Raw genomic sequence first — 13,838 nt, 5'->3', positions numbered from 1 at the left:
GGGGTACACATCACACCACAGGGTCCCCAAGGTTAGTACAAGAAGCGAATAAAGAGCAAACTTTTGCATCATTGTGTTAAAATATAGTCTGTGTAAAAGCAAATAACTCTCATGTAAGTATAAAATTAAAACATGGTAAATTTTATTTTATTTTTGATATTAACTGTACCATAAAATTGACTTTTGTAAACAGTTCCATTAATTTTAAAGATGTGGATATTTGTGTAGTAATTGTTACAGTTGTATTACTCTTGATATTATCTGATCTATTCCCTGTTACTATAGTTTAGTCTTTTTGAGAATAACACATGAATAGGATCATACAGTAAGTGACCCTTGTGGCTGGATCTTTTCGTTCAGCATAGTGCCTTTAAGATTCTTCCAAACTGCTTTGTAAAACAGGAATTTATTCCTTCTTATTTCTGAGTAGAATTCCATTGTATGCTACAGCACATCCACTCACCTGTTGAGGGACACTTGCGTGTCGCAAGGTTTTAGTGAGTATAAATATAGTCATATTAAACATCCATGTGCAGAGTTTTCTGTGCATGTAAGTTTTAATTTGTTTAGGTTAAACACCTGGGAGTAAAATTTCTGGACCGTGTAATAATTGTATGCTTAACTTTATAAAACACTGCAAAACTGTTCTAGAGTGGAGATAGTATTGTGTATCCTCACCAGCAACACATAAGTGTAAGTGCTCCACATCCTTGTTAACAAGTATTGTTAACTCAGTATTATAACTGTAATGATGATGGCAACAAGTGTCGTTAACTCAGTATTATAGCTATAACTATGATGGCAACCGGTATCGTTAACTCAGTGTTCTAGCTATAACTATGATGGCAACCGGTATCGTTAACTCAGTGTTCTAGCTATAACTATGATGGCAACCGGTATCGTTAACTCAGTGTTCTAGCTATAACTATGATGGCAACCGGTATCGTTAACTCAGTGTTCTAGCTATAACTATGATGGCAACCGGTATCGTTAACTCAGTGTTCTAGCTATAACTATGATGGCAACCGGTATCGTTAACTCAGTGTTCTAGCTATAACTATGATGGCAACCGGTATCGTTAACTCAGTGTTCTAGCTATAACTATGATGGCAACCGGTATCGTTAACTCAGTATTATAATTCTTAGCTGTTCTAATATGCAAATAGTGGTACCACATCATGATTTTAGTTTTAACTTTCCTAGTAACTGATGATGTTGCTTATTTGCTATCCTTACATCCTCTGATGAAGTGCTTGTTTAATCCTTTTGTCCATTTTCTAAGTTGCCTTGTTCATTTCTTACTTTTTAGTCTTGAGAGCTCATTTGTATCTTTGCTGGAAGTCCTTTGTTGGATATGTTGCTTGCGAATATTTTCTCCAAATCTATACTTTGTGAAATCATTCTGTTAGTGGTATTTTTCTCAGACCAAAGGATTAATTTTGATAAATTCCAATTTATCAAAGTTTGATGAATTTTGGTTTTGGTTTCATGTCTAAAAACTAACCCCACATCAGTATTTTCTCCACTTCCAAAATGTGAGTGCTTTTAGATTTTTGAATCTAGCATCAATTCTGAGTTTATTTTTACATGGGAGGCTTAGGTGAAAGTTCAACTTGCATATGAACATCAAATTATTCCAACAACATCTGCTCGAAAACAACCTTTTCTCCTTTGAATTGTGTTTGTTTCTTCCTCAAAATCACTTGGTGATTTCTTGCAGGTCAAGATAGTTTGAAGCCATAATACCAAAAATCACAATCTGGAACATCATAATCCCAAATGTTGAAATCCTGAAAGTTCAGATCTCTAAAGTATAACTCCCAAAAGATCAAAATCCCAAAAATATAATTCAGGAAAGAATAATTTTTAAAAAATTATTTTTAAATCATTTGTTTATATTTTTAAAGGAGCCCTATTTGAAAAACATGAAAACATGACAGAATGTTTCATAGGCCACTTTACACAATAAACAATAATAGTATACATACTTCTAAAGATTTATTTTACTTATTTGAAGACAGAGTTACAAGAGGTAGAGACAGAGAGAGGTCTTCTATCCACTGGCTCACTCCCCTGATGGCCAAAATGGCAGGAGATGTGCCGATCCGAAGCCAGGAGCCAGGAGCTTCTTCCAAGTCTCCCACGTAGGTGCTGGGGCCCAAGGACTTGGGCCACCTTCTACTGCTATCCCAGGCCTTAGCAGAGAACTGGATCAGAAGAGGAGCAACTGGGACTAGAACCAGTGCCCATATTGGATGCCGGCACCTCAGGCCAGGGTTTTAACCCGCTGCACCATAGCACTGACCCCAGTATATGTACTTTTGCAAGCATCAACACTCAGGAATAGTAACAACAGTCATACATATTCCTAAGGAACAGTCAAAAAGTGTGCAAAGTACACAAAAAGTGCAAGTGCACATAACTAGATTGTATCTAGCTTTATAACTGTGGTCATCTGAAATACTGTGATAAGAAACCTTAGCTTTTTTACCACATTCATCAAAAATCAAGGTGAGTCATGACCACATATGCAATCAAGAGCCAGGCTTATGAGAAATTTTCTTCCACAAGTGCCAATATACAAAAAGGATATCTCTGTATTTATTTAGAGAGTGCTAGTCTTGTTATATACATGCATACTGCCAAAAAGTCAATGTTGTGATAATGCACTTTTGGGGAATCAAATTTGTCACACACACACACACACAAATACATGGAACAGATTATAATTCTCTAAGCATTTTAACACAATTTATACTTCCAGTATTAGAAATGGGGCAAAGATGAAATGTACAGCATCATGAATTGTAAATAACAATAGTAATATGGACAATTTAACATGCTGGGAAAAGGGGCTTAAAAAAGAAACAGACAAAAATCAAAAAATATGACATGAAAACAATGTACTACAGAGACAGTATGTGGGTAATTACATGGAGGCAGTCCACAAAAACTGAGTGACTTTCATGAACATTAACAGTATTCAAAGTCTTGCATCATGATGAGTAGTTGATTTGGGGGGAGGAGGAAGCCATGGGTTTCCTGGGAGAACACATTCATATTCATTTGTCACGGGCACTGCTGTCTTTGAAATTCTGCTTTGAAATTCTTCTGTGATTCAATATACACAAACATGAGCATTCCTTATTAAACTTTTCCAAATTCTGTGCCATGTTGTTTTAGATATTCCGCACACACTCATACACAGACCACAAATTCAGCAGAAACAATACTGCTGATAGACTATCATGATTATCTTCTTATGCTACCTTGCATATAATTATTTTTGAAACAGCAATTTCACTGGCTTCTTCAGGCAAATATGGCTTTAATTCATTAAGAGCTCTTGGAATTTCATCAGCTTTCAGGAACACCAGGGCAGATACATGAGACTTTTAAAAAAATATTTATTTGTTTGAAAGGCAGAGTGTCAGAGAGCGAGAGCCACACAGGAATATGTTCCATTCACTGGTTCTCCCCCAAAATGCCTGCAACAGCCGGGGCTAGGCCAGGCAGAAACTAGGAGCCAGGAACTCCATCGGAATCTCCCAAGAGGGTGGCAGGAACCCAAGTGCTTGGTCCGGTCCATCCTCAGCTGCCTCCCAGGGGCATTAGCAGGAAGTTGGATTGAAATCACAGAGAACTGGGACTTGAGCTAGCCAAGATGCAGGGGTCCCAAGCAGCAGCTTAAGCACCACAACACCTACTTCAATGCATCTTTGAGCTGAAATGTTCATCGTCTCATATTGCGTGGCCCAATGCCTTCTCAGAACTTGATCTCTACCCCTCTTATATAGCCTTTGGCCCCCAGGAGGATTGCAATTTTCAAGATTTCAGCTTTCCTAGTTTCAACATTCAGAATTTTAATCTTCAAGAGATGTGAATGTATGGAATTTTAAGCATTAGGAATTTTGGCACTGTGGGACTTCAAGATTTGGAAGTATGGCATTAGATATCATGGTCAGTTCCTCTCAAGATGTCATAGACTCCTTTGGCTCAACAGTTAAGAGGCTGCTAGGAAACCCACACCCCATATCATTGTGCCTCGGTTCAAGTTCCAGCTTTGCTTCCAATACCAGTTTCACACTACTGTATACCTTGGGGAGCAGCATGTGGTGGTTCAAGTACTGCCACCTTTGGGGAGACCCAGATTGACCTTCAGACTACTGGCTTTGATCTGTCCAGCCCCAGGCATTTGGAGAGTGAACCAGTGAATGCAAGATCTTTCTCTTTACCCCACCCCTCCCCTTTATTCCCTTTCAATAAATGAAATAATTTTTAAAATTTTTTAAAGATGACATAGATTAGTATTTCTCTGCTCCTCCTTGCAAAATACAAATACTAACCCTGGGAATAATGCAAGAGACAAACAAAGAACTCCAAAGGTGATAAGAAGAAGGTGAATCCTAGGCTGGGGAGCCTAGGACTGGGGAGCAATACAGCAGCAGGGCATCCCATGTCCCCCCACGTAAGAGGACCCCCATCAACCTAGCAGCAGAAAACAACCAGCTTCTCCAACAATACTTAGACAAGTTCAGTGCCATCGGACAAGCATGTTGATTAGAACCCACTAAGTGACTAGTGCAAACAAACTCCTCCACCTTCCATATCCTCATCTCCACTCCTGCCAAGAGGTACTAAGGCAGCTGGTAACAATAACAAGATGTACCTACTGAAAGGGGTAGGAGGGAGATACTGCTATCACTGTATTAAGTCAATATTAGGAAACATTGTTAACATTTGGAGTCTGGGTAAAAATATATCTCCAGTTACAACTCTGTGCCATATGTGAACACCCAATAAACATATTTTTTTCATCCTACTTACGAACCAGTACATTCTTGAATACTGTGGGGAATTAACCAAAACAAGAACCAAACAAATGATGCATGGGGATAAGAAAGAGGAAAATCTCTATAGCAGGGCCAGTGTTATGGCACAGCATGTTAAGCCACTGCTTGCTACACCAGCACCCAAATCTCAGGGCACTGGTTTGAGTCCAGGCTGCTCCACTTCTGATCCAACTCTCTGCTAATGCACCTGGGAAAGCAGCAGAAGGTAGTCCATGTCCTTGGGCCTCTTCACCCACATCAGAGACTGGGATGGAGTTCCAGGCTCCTGGCTTTGGCCTGGCCCAGCCCTGGCCATTGCATCCATTTGGGGAGTGAACAAGCAGATGAAGCTCTCTCTCCCCCTGCCCTGCCTCCTTCCCTTTGCCTTTCAAATAACTAAAATAAATATTTTTTTAAAAAAATAAAATGTTGTAGCACATAATAAATAAACCCAAGAATTAGGGTTGCAGACAGTAAAGAGTTTTTCTTTATTTAAAGATTTTAATATAAATTTCCCCACATGGTGGGGCCTCATTTTGCATACCAATGAAGAACTACATAAGCAAAGCAAATAGAGTATCAGCTTGCCGTCCCATGGTAGAAGCTGGTTTCTGAGAGTTACAATTTAGGATATCTGAGAAAAAAGTTTGTAATAAAACAAAACAAATTTAAACAATGAAGCATCCTGTGAAATGCCAAATGGGTCACTCGTTTTACCTTTGTGGAGTAATAAATGGGATCGGGCATATCAAATTAAAGATAACATCTTAATTTTACATTAAAACATTAACATAGTGGATACAATTTATACTTCATTAGATTTAATTTCTGGGCCAAGACTTTGAAGTGTGGTTTAAGGTTCAGGCACGCATTCTAACTCCTTGTGACTGAAAGTAATTTAAATTTGTGGGGAAGTTGCATACTTTGTGTCACATAGAGTGGTGCTGGTTTTCATTCTAATAGTCATACTAGTTTGTATTGTGGCTTAACAATTCAGTTTAGCTCTGTATTTAAAATTCCTTTTTTTAGAACAGGTCATCAAAGAAGGAGGTACCTTTCTCTGAAGGGAGGAGAGAACTTCCACTTTGACTATGACCTTGTCCAAATATGATCAGAGTCAGCGAACTCAAAATGCTTCCATAGCCTTGGCAACTCGTGACAAGAGCCTAGGGTGATAACTGATGCCATAAACAAGAGTGTCAATTTGTTAAGTCAACAACAGGAGTCACAGTGCACTTACTCCTCATGTAGGATCTCCGTCCTTAATGTGCTGTACATTGTAATTTAATTCTATAACTAGTATTCAAACAGTATTTTTCACTTTGTGTTTCTGTGTGGGTGCAAATAGTTGAAATCTTTACTTTATATATACTAAACTGATCTTCTGTATATAAAGAGAATTGAAAATGAATCTTGATGTGAACGGAAGGGGAGAGAGAGTGGGGGTGGGAGGGAAGTTATGGGGGGGGGGGGGCATTGTAATCCATAAGCTGTACTTTGGAAATTATGTTCATTAAGTAAAAGTTAAAAAAAAATTCCTTTTTTAAAAAGACTTATTTATTTGAAAGGCAGAGTTAGAGAGAGAGAGAGCAAGACAGATAAAGAGGTCTTGCATCTACTAGTTCACTCCCCAAATGGCCACCACAGCCAAGGCTGGGCCAAGCCAAGGCCAGAAGCGAGGAGCCAGAAGTCTCCCATGTAGGTGTAGGTTCCCTATTTATATATATGAGGTCAGCGCTATGGCACAGTGGGTAAAGCCTCTGCCTGCAGTGCTGGCATCCCATATGGGTGCCAGTTCGAGTCCCGGTTGCACTACTTCCAATCCAGCTCTCTGCTATAGCCTAGGAAAGCAGTAGAAGATGGCCTAAGTACTTGGGCCCCTGCACCCATGTGGGAGACCTGGAGGAAGCTCCTGGCTCCTGGCTTCAGGTCGGCGCAGCTCCGGCCATTGCAGCCAACTGGGGAGTGAACCAGTGGTCAGAAGACCTCTCTCTGTCTCTCCTTCTCTCTCTCTGTGTAACTCTGACTTTCAAATAAATAAATAAATATGTGTTTTGTATACACCTGACCTTGAAATGACTTTTGAGGATCTGTTAGGAATCAGATTGATATTCTATTCTGTGTAACTAGCACAATATGAAAAGCTGATTTATCTATGCAAAATATTTTCCTCTGTGCTGTCGGTGTGATGTGTTCTCTGCAAGGTTATATCCTACTAGTGATCTTATTAAAAAAAATCTAAAATTTAAACTACATGTTAAACAATCTGTAAAGGGCAGTTTAAATGTTTGTTGGCACATAAAGACAACTGTAGAAATTTAAAAATAATTGCTATATTTGCTATATTTAAATTTTTATTCCTACTCAACATATTGCCTTCTAAACATTTTTGTTGTTCAAAGCAAGATTTTAAGGATATGTTTAAGTTAATGGATGGAAATCAGGGCTCCTACACTGTACTGGCACACATTGGGGATGCTCTGTGCCCTAAATATATATATATATATATATACACACATATATATACATATATATATATATATATATATATACATACATACACTCCCTGGATACAAGTTAAAAGCTACAGAGTGAAACTTGATTTGCACTGTCTTCATTTAATTATTTAGCTTTTCTGTTATGTTTTCTACTTATATGTATTCCTGTGAGTAAATTCTTATTAAGAAAAAAAAGGAATATGCTCTCTGCCCATAGTAGAATTGAGCTAGAAATTAATAACAGATATACAGAAGAAAATCTCTAAACCTGTGGATATAGAATGATTTACTTCTAAATAATGTATAGGACAAAAAGGATATTCAAAGAATATTGAAAGATAGGTAAAACTGAATGAAAATTAAAATATAATGTATACAAATTTGTGAGGCACAGCTAAAGCAGTGTTGAGAGGGAAATCTATTGCATGAGATGCTCATTGTAGCAACCACAGTGGTTTTCAAATCAATAAACTTTCATTTCAAGAACCTGAGAAAATCAACAGCAAAGTAAACCCAACACAAGTAAAAGGAGGGGAATAACAGTGATCAGAAATCAATGAAATTGAATACACAAAAACAGTAGAGAAAATTAATAAAATTAAAAGCTGGAATTTTTAAAAAGATTTATTTATTTGAAAGGCAGAGTTAGAGAGAGAGAAAAATCTATCTGCTTTCACCTCCAAATGGCCACAATAGTCAGGGGTAGGCCAGGCCAAAGCCAGGAGCTAGGAGCTTCTTCTGGGTCACCCACAGGGATGCAGGGAGGCACTTGCACAATCCACCCCTGTTTTCCCAGGAGTTTTAGCAGGGAGCTAGATCAGAAGTGGAGCAGCTGGGACTCTAATCAGCGCCGATATGGGATGCCGGAGTCGCAGGCAGCGGCTTTACACATTATGCCACAATGCTGCCCCGTAGCTGGTTCTTCAGAAGATCAGCAACACTGATAAATCCCTAGGAAAGCTGACAACTAATAAAGCAAAAAGACACAAATTATGGATACCAGCAGTGAAAGAAGGAATTTTAACTACAAACCCCTGCATCAAAGGAAAATACTGGAATACCTCAAGCACCTTAGTTCAGCAACTTACATGCAATGGACCAATTCATTAAAAACTACAAGCTATCAAAATTCACCAAAGATGAAATAGACTAGGATAGTCCTGTAACCAGTAATTAAACTGAATTCATTTAAAATAAGTTTCAAAAAGAGAAATCACCTTATTGAGTTGTGTTGGTGAATTTTAACAAACATTGAAAGAGTTAACATCAATTCTACATCATCTTTTTTTTAAAAAAATAGGAAAAGGATTGATCCCAACTCATGTTGTGAGACTAGCATTATTCTAACATTAATACAAAGGAGAGTACAAGAAAATTATAGGCTAATATTCACCATGAAGATAGATGCAAAAATCCTTTATGAAATAGCAAATCAAATTCACCAATAGATTAAAAGAATAATTCACCTAAGCAATAGTTTTATCCTAAGAATGCAAGGCTGGTTCATATTTGAGAGTCAATCCATGTAGTCCACCATATCAGCAGGATGAAACTACATGATCACATTGAGGCAGAAAAAGCACTTGACAGAATTCAACATCTATTCATAATTTTTTAAAAAGGAGTAGGAGAGAATTTACTCGATGTGAAAACAGGCATCTAGAAAAAAATCTACAGATTACATCATATTTAACAGTGACAGACTGAAAAGGTCATAAGCAGGACAAGGATATTATTCGTTCTCACCACCCCTATTCAACATTTACAATAGTAAATCCTAGGCAAGGCAAGTTAAAAAGTTAAACGGTTGGAAAGTGTTTGAGAAAATTGTCCCTGTTTGCAGATAACATAGTTCTCTACATAAATAATCCTCAAGGAATCCATTAAGGAAAAAAATGCCAAAAACTAACAGATGAGTTTAATATCATGTCAGTAAATAAGATCAACATACAAAAATCAAAAATATTTCCATATACTAGCAGTAAACAATTAAAACCAAATGTTTAAAATATTTTAATAGTGTTAAATAATAAAATATTAAATAAAAATTATAGTGAAATAAATGTGTATGGGATTTACACATTACAACCATAAAGCACTTATGGCAGAATTTTTTAAATTATTAAATAAGTATAGAGACATATCAAGTTGAAATATTGAAAAGTATAATATAGTAAAAATGTCTCATCCCATAGCTGATCTACTGGTTAGTTCAATCAGACTTCAGCAGGATTTTTTGTAGATACAGACTGATACTTAAACTTTATGGAAAGAACTTTGAAGAAAAAATTTGAAATAATCATTCTACCTGACTTTAAGACTTACTGTCAAGCTGCAGTGACTAAAAAAGTGTAGACTGGTGAAGGTATGGACGGATTAATAGAAAGAATAGAATGCAGAAGCAGTTGACACACAAAAATAGTCAGTGAAATTTTAACTGAAATTAAAAATATAGATTCTCACGAGGTTATAAAAAATAATAGAGATCCTGTGTACCAATTATGAAATTTTATAATATTGATATGGGCTCAATCCAGTGATTTATTCAGGTGTTCCACTTTTCTGTGTGTGTGTGTATATTTAGCTCTATACAGTGTTATAACGTGTAGATTCATGTGTCGTTAAGATAATGACAGATTTTGTCACTACATGGACCTTTAATTTCTAATTGTTCCAATATAATTTGTTGAGAAGGCTATCTTCTTTCCATTGAGTTCGTTTTTCACTTTTGTCAAAAATTTCGTGAGCATATTTATGTGGGTCTATTGCTGCTCCTCTATTCTGTTACATCAATATATGTCTCTATGCCTCCATTAGTGTCAAGCACTCTTTTTCACAGTAGTTGTGTAGTAAACATTGATATCAAGTACAGTTAGTCTTCCTACTGTTTTTCATTTAGCTATTCTACATAGACTGTGCCTTTTCATATAAATTTTAGAATAAAATTTTTTGTCTAAGAGAAAACTTTGCTGAGATTTTATAGGAATTGTATTAAAAGATCACATTAGAGGACTGATGTCTTCAATATGCCGTATCTTCGAATCCATGAAAGCAGTGTGTCTTTCCATTTACTTAGGTCTTTACTATTTATTTCAACAAAATGTTTTATTTTCATCACTCAGACCATATAGGAATTTAAAACATGTGGAATTCCTATATGCTTTATAAAGTTTATACCTAAATGTTTAATTTTCTTTGGAGCAATTGTAAATACTCCCAAATGTTTTGGTTTCAATTTTGCTTTCCACATGTTCATTGTTACTATTTAGAAACATGATTGATTTTTATCTTATATCCTGAGACCTTACTGAACTCACTTATTAGTCCCAGGAGATTTTGGTAGATTCCTTAGGATTTCCTGCATAGACAGGCATATCCTCTGCTCTGTCTTCAGTTTGACGATGTTTGATTTTGAGGTGTCTGGTTGTATATTTCCTTGGGATTACCTTATTGGCATTCACTGGAACTGTTGACTATGTACATTTGTACACATTGATGAAACCATGACAACCGTTATTTATCTGATTATTTCCTGTATTTCACCTTTTCTCCTTGACTTTGATGACACTAATATTAGATCTTTTATGTTATACCCCACGTGCCTGAGAATCTGTCAATTTTACATTGTTCAGATTGGATCATTTCTACTTCTCTATCTTCAAATTCACTGATTCAATGCTCTGCTATCTCTATTTTGCTTTTAAATCCATTCAGGGAGGGTTTTTAAAAGAGATTTGTTTACTTACTTGAAAGAGTTAAAGAGAGAGAGGGAGAAACAGAAAGAGAAAGATCCTCCACCTGCTGGCTCACTCTCCAGAAGGCTGCAATGGCCAGCACTGGGCCAGGCTGAAGCCAGGAGCCAGGAGCCTCCTCTGGGTTTCCCACATGGATGCCAGGAGCCCAGGCACTTGGGCCATCTTCTGCTGCTTTCCCCAGGCCATCAGCCGGGAGCCAGACCAGAAGTGGAGCAGCCGGGGACAACCCAGTGCCCATCATGGGATGCCGGCAACACAGGTTGTGTGGCTCCACCCACCACTAGACCCCAGGGAGTTGGATTTTATTTTGATTGCTGTATTTTCCACTTTAAAATTTTATTTTTACATCTCCATTCCTTTCTAAGACTTTCTAACTCTCTATTCATTTCAAGAGTGTTTGACTTTTCTTCCTAGAGCATTTTGTGAGATTAATAGCTGTTATCCAGATGTTGGTGTCTTTGGGTGTTTTTTTCCCCATATGAGTTGAGATTTTCCTAGCTCTTCACATGATAAAAAATTTCAGTTATATTATGTTATGAGTCCTAAGGGCTTTAGTCACATCCTAAGACTACCCCTTTTGTGTGTGTGTTATTGCAGGTATTTTTTCATGGTTGAATTCAGGCTGTAAATTTCTTTTTTTAAAAGATTTATTTATTTATTTGAAAGTCAGAGTTACACAGATAGAAAAGAAGAGGCAGAGAGAGGCCCTCCATCCGCTGGTTCATTCCCCAATTGGCCGCAAAGGCCAGAGCTTTGCCAATCTGAAGCCAGGAGCCGGGAGCTTCCTCCAGGTCTCCCACATGGGTGTAGGGTCCCAAGTACTTGGGCCATCTTCTACTGCTTTCCCAGGCTATAGCAGAGAGCTAGATTGGAAGTGGAGCAGCTGGAATTAGAACCGGTGCCCATATAGGATGCCAGCACTGCAGGTGGTGGCCTTATCTGCTACCCCACAGTGCCAGGCCCCAGGCTGTAAATTTCAATCAGTATGCCTGTGGGGTGTCATTCCAATGTTAATCCAGTTTTCAAAGCCTTTGCTGTGCTACTTTGATCAATCTTGCATATATTCTAACTGGTATCCAGGTTGGAGTTTGAGTGGTAGTCTATCCCTTTGTTCTCAAATTCAATCAGTTCTCAAAGTCTGTATGTGTCGCTTAGAGTCAAACCATGCATGCACAGATCAGGATAAACCCAGGGATTGAGAAGCAATTTTAAGGTGTTGCATTATGACTTCTTTCTGTCCATGATCTCCCTTGTCATTTCTGGATGCTTGGTGTTTCCCTTTAGCTCATTTACCAGAAAATTTTATTTACTCTGCTCTGTTACACTCCTACCATGACAGCACCCATATATGCAGCCAAACATCAAGAGGTCTGGGTGAGAATAAAGCCATTTTAGGCTCTGATAGTATCTTAGTGTCACCACTGTCACAGGATTCTTAGGAATTGAGGTGCATCAGAATGGAGAAAAATAAGAAATAACAAAGCAGAGAATTCTCCACTCCCTGTCTTTCCTATTTCTCAGGAGGGCTTCTCCCTGAGTTTTCTTCATGTTAAAGCTGATGTCCAGATATTGGCTAGGTTTAGTTCACCGTGGGGAATGGAAGAAAATAATAAGATAAGCTCACCATCAGTTCAGCACTAATTCTCAGTCTTCTCTGATTTTCCTGCTGCTACTTGCTTTTCAGGGTCTTCAAGTAGTTGTTGCATGCATCTTGTCCAGCTTTTATGATTATCTTCAATGGGAATGTCAAGTTGCAGTGTTCTTATTCCATATTCCCAGAATGAGTATCCTTGCCAATGTTTTTGTTCAGCTCATTAATTAATGAGAGAACCAGTAAGATGTTGATACTGGTTCAACAGACATTTGAGGTGCAAGGTATTTATATCCAATTTAATTAAGGAATACTAGAAAAAGATTGATGAGTTATAAAAAATGGATGAAATCTTACATGACAACTGTAATCTTTGGTAGTATCTTTTTCATTAGATGGAAATTATCTGCTTTTCAATTAAATAAAAATTTGCATGTTAACTAGTAATCCTCTATGTCCAGAACTCTCACTAGTAGGAAGTAATGTTTTTACTACTTCCTAATAAAATTAATAGGAAATAGTGTCTTCGTTAATTGGAAATAGCGTTTTTACTATTTACTAAGAAAATTCTCAGCCGGCGCCGCGGCTCACTAGGCTAATCCTCCGCCTTGCGGCGCCGGCACACCGGGTTCTAGTCCCGGTCGGGGCACCGATCCTGTCTCGGTTGCCCCTCTTCCAGTCCAGCTCTCTGCTGTGGCCAGGGAGTGCAGTGGAGGATGGCCCAAGTGCTTGGGCCCTGCACCCCATGGGAGACCAGGATAAGCACCTGGCTCCTGCCATCGGAACAGCGCGGTGCGCCGGCCGCAGCGCGCTACCGCGGCGGCCATTGGAGGGTGAACCAACGGCAAAAGGAAGACCTTTCTCTCTGTCTCTCTCTCTCACTGTCCACTCTGCCTGTCAAAAAAAAAAAAAAAAGAAAGAAAATTCTCCTTTTACTAAGTATAGAACTAAATGTGTTTCCTTAAATAAATCTTGGGTGACTTGGAAAATAAGTGCCATTCTTATGTTGTTTTTTGCTTTATTTCCATGTTTTGGATATTTTTTCTTAAAAATGGTAACACGAATTCTTGCAAAATATCTCAGCTAGAGACCAGTGCTGTGGCATAGTAGGCTAAGCCTCTGCCTGTGGCACTGGCATCCCATAAGGGCACCGGTTCGTGTC

At 38.1% G+C, this 13,838-nt stretch overlaps 1 protein-coding gene across 1 annotated transcript in view; it reads left to right on the top strand.

The window, feature by feature from the left end:
• Positions 1-13,838, top strand: part of LOC133772929 (armadillo repeat-containing protein 3-like) — a 127,013-nt gene that overhangs the window by 107,922 nt on the left and 5,253 nt on the right. The gene's annotated exons all lie outside the window — the stretch shown is intronic.

The sequence above is a fragment of the Lepus europaeus genome, chromosome 13 (assembly GCF_033115175.1).
Source record: "Lepus europaeus isolate LE1 chromosome 13, mLepTim1.pri, whole genome shotgun sequence".
NCBI lineage: Eukaryota > Metazoa > Chordata > Mammalia > Lagomorpha > Leporidae > Lepus > Lepus europaeus.
This window is presented reverse-complemented; position numbering and strand designations above follow the sequence as displayed.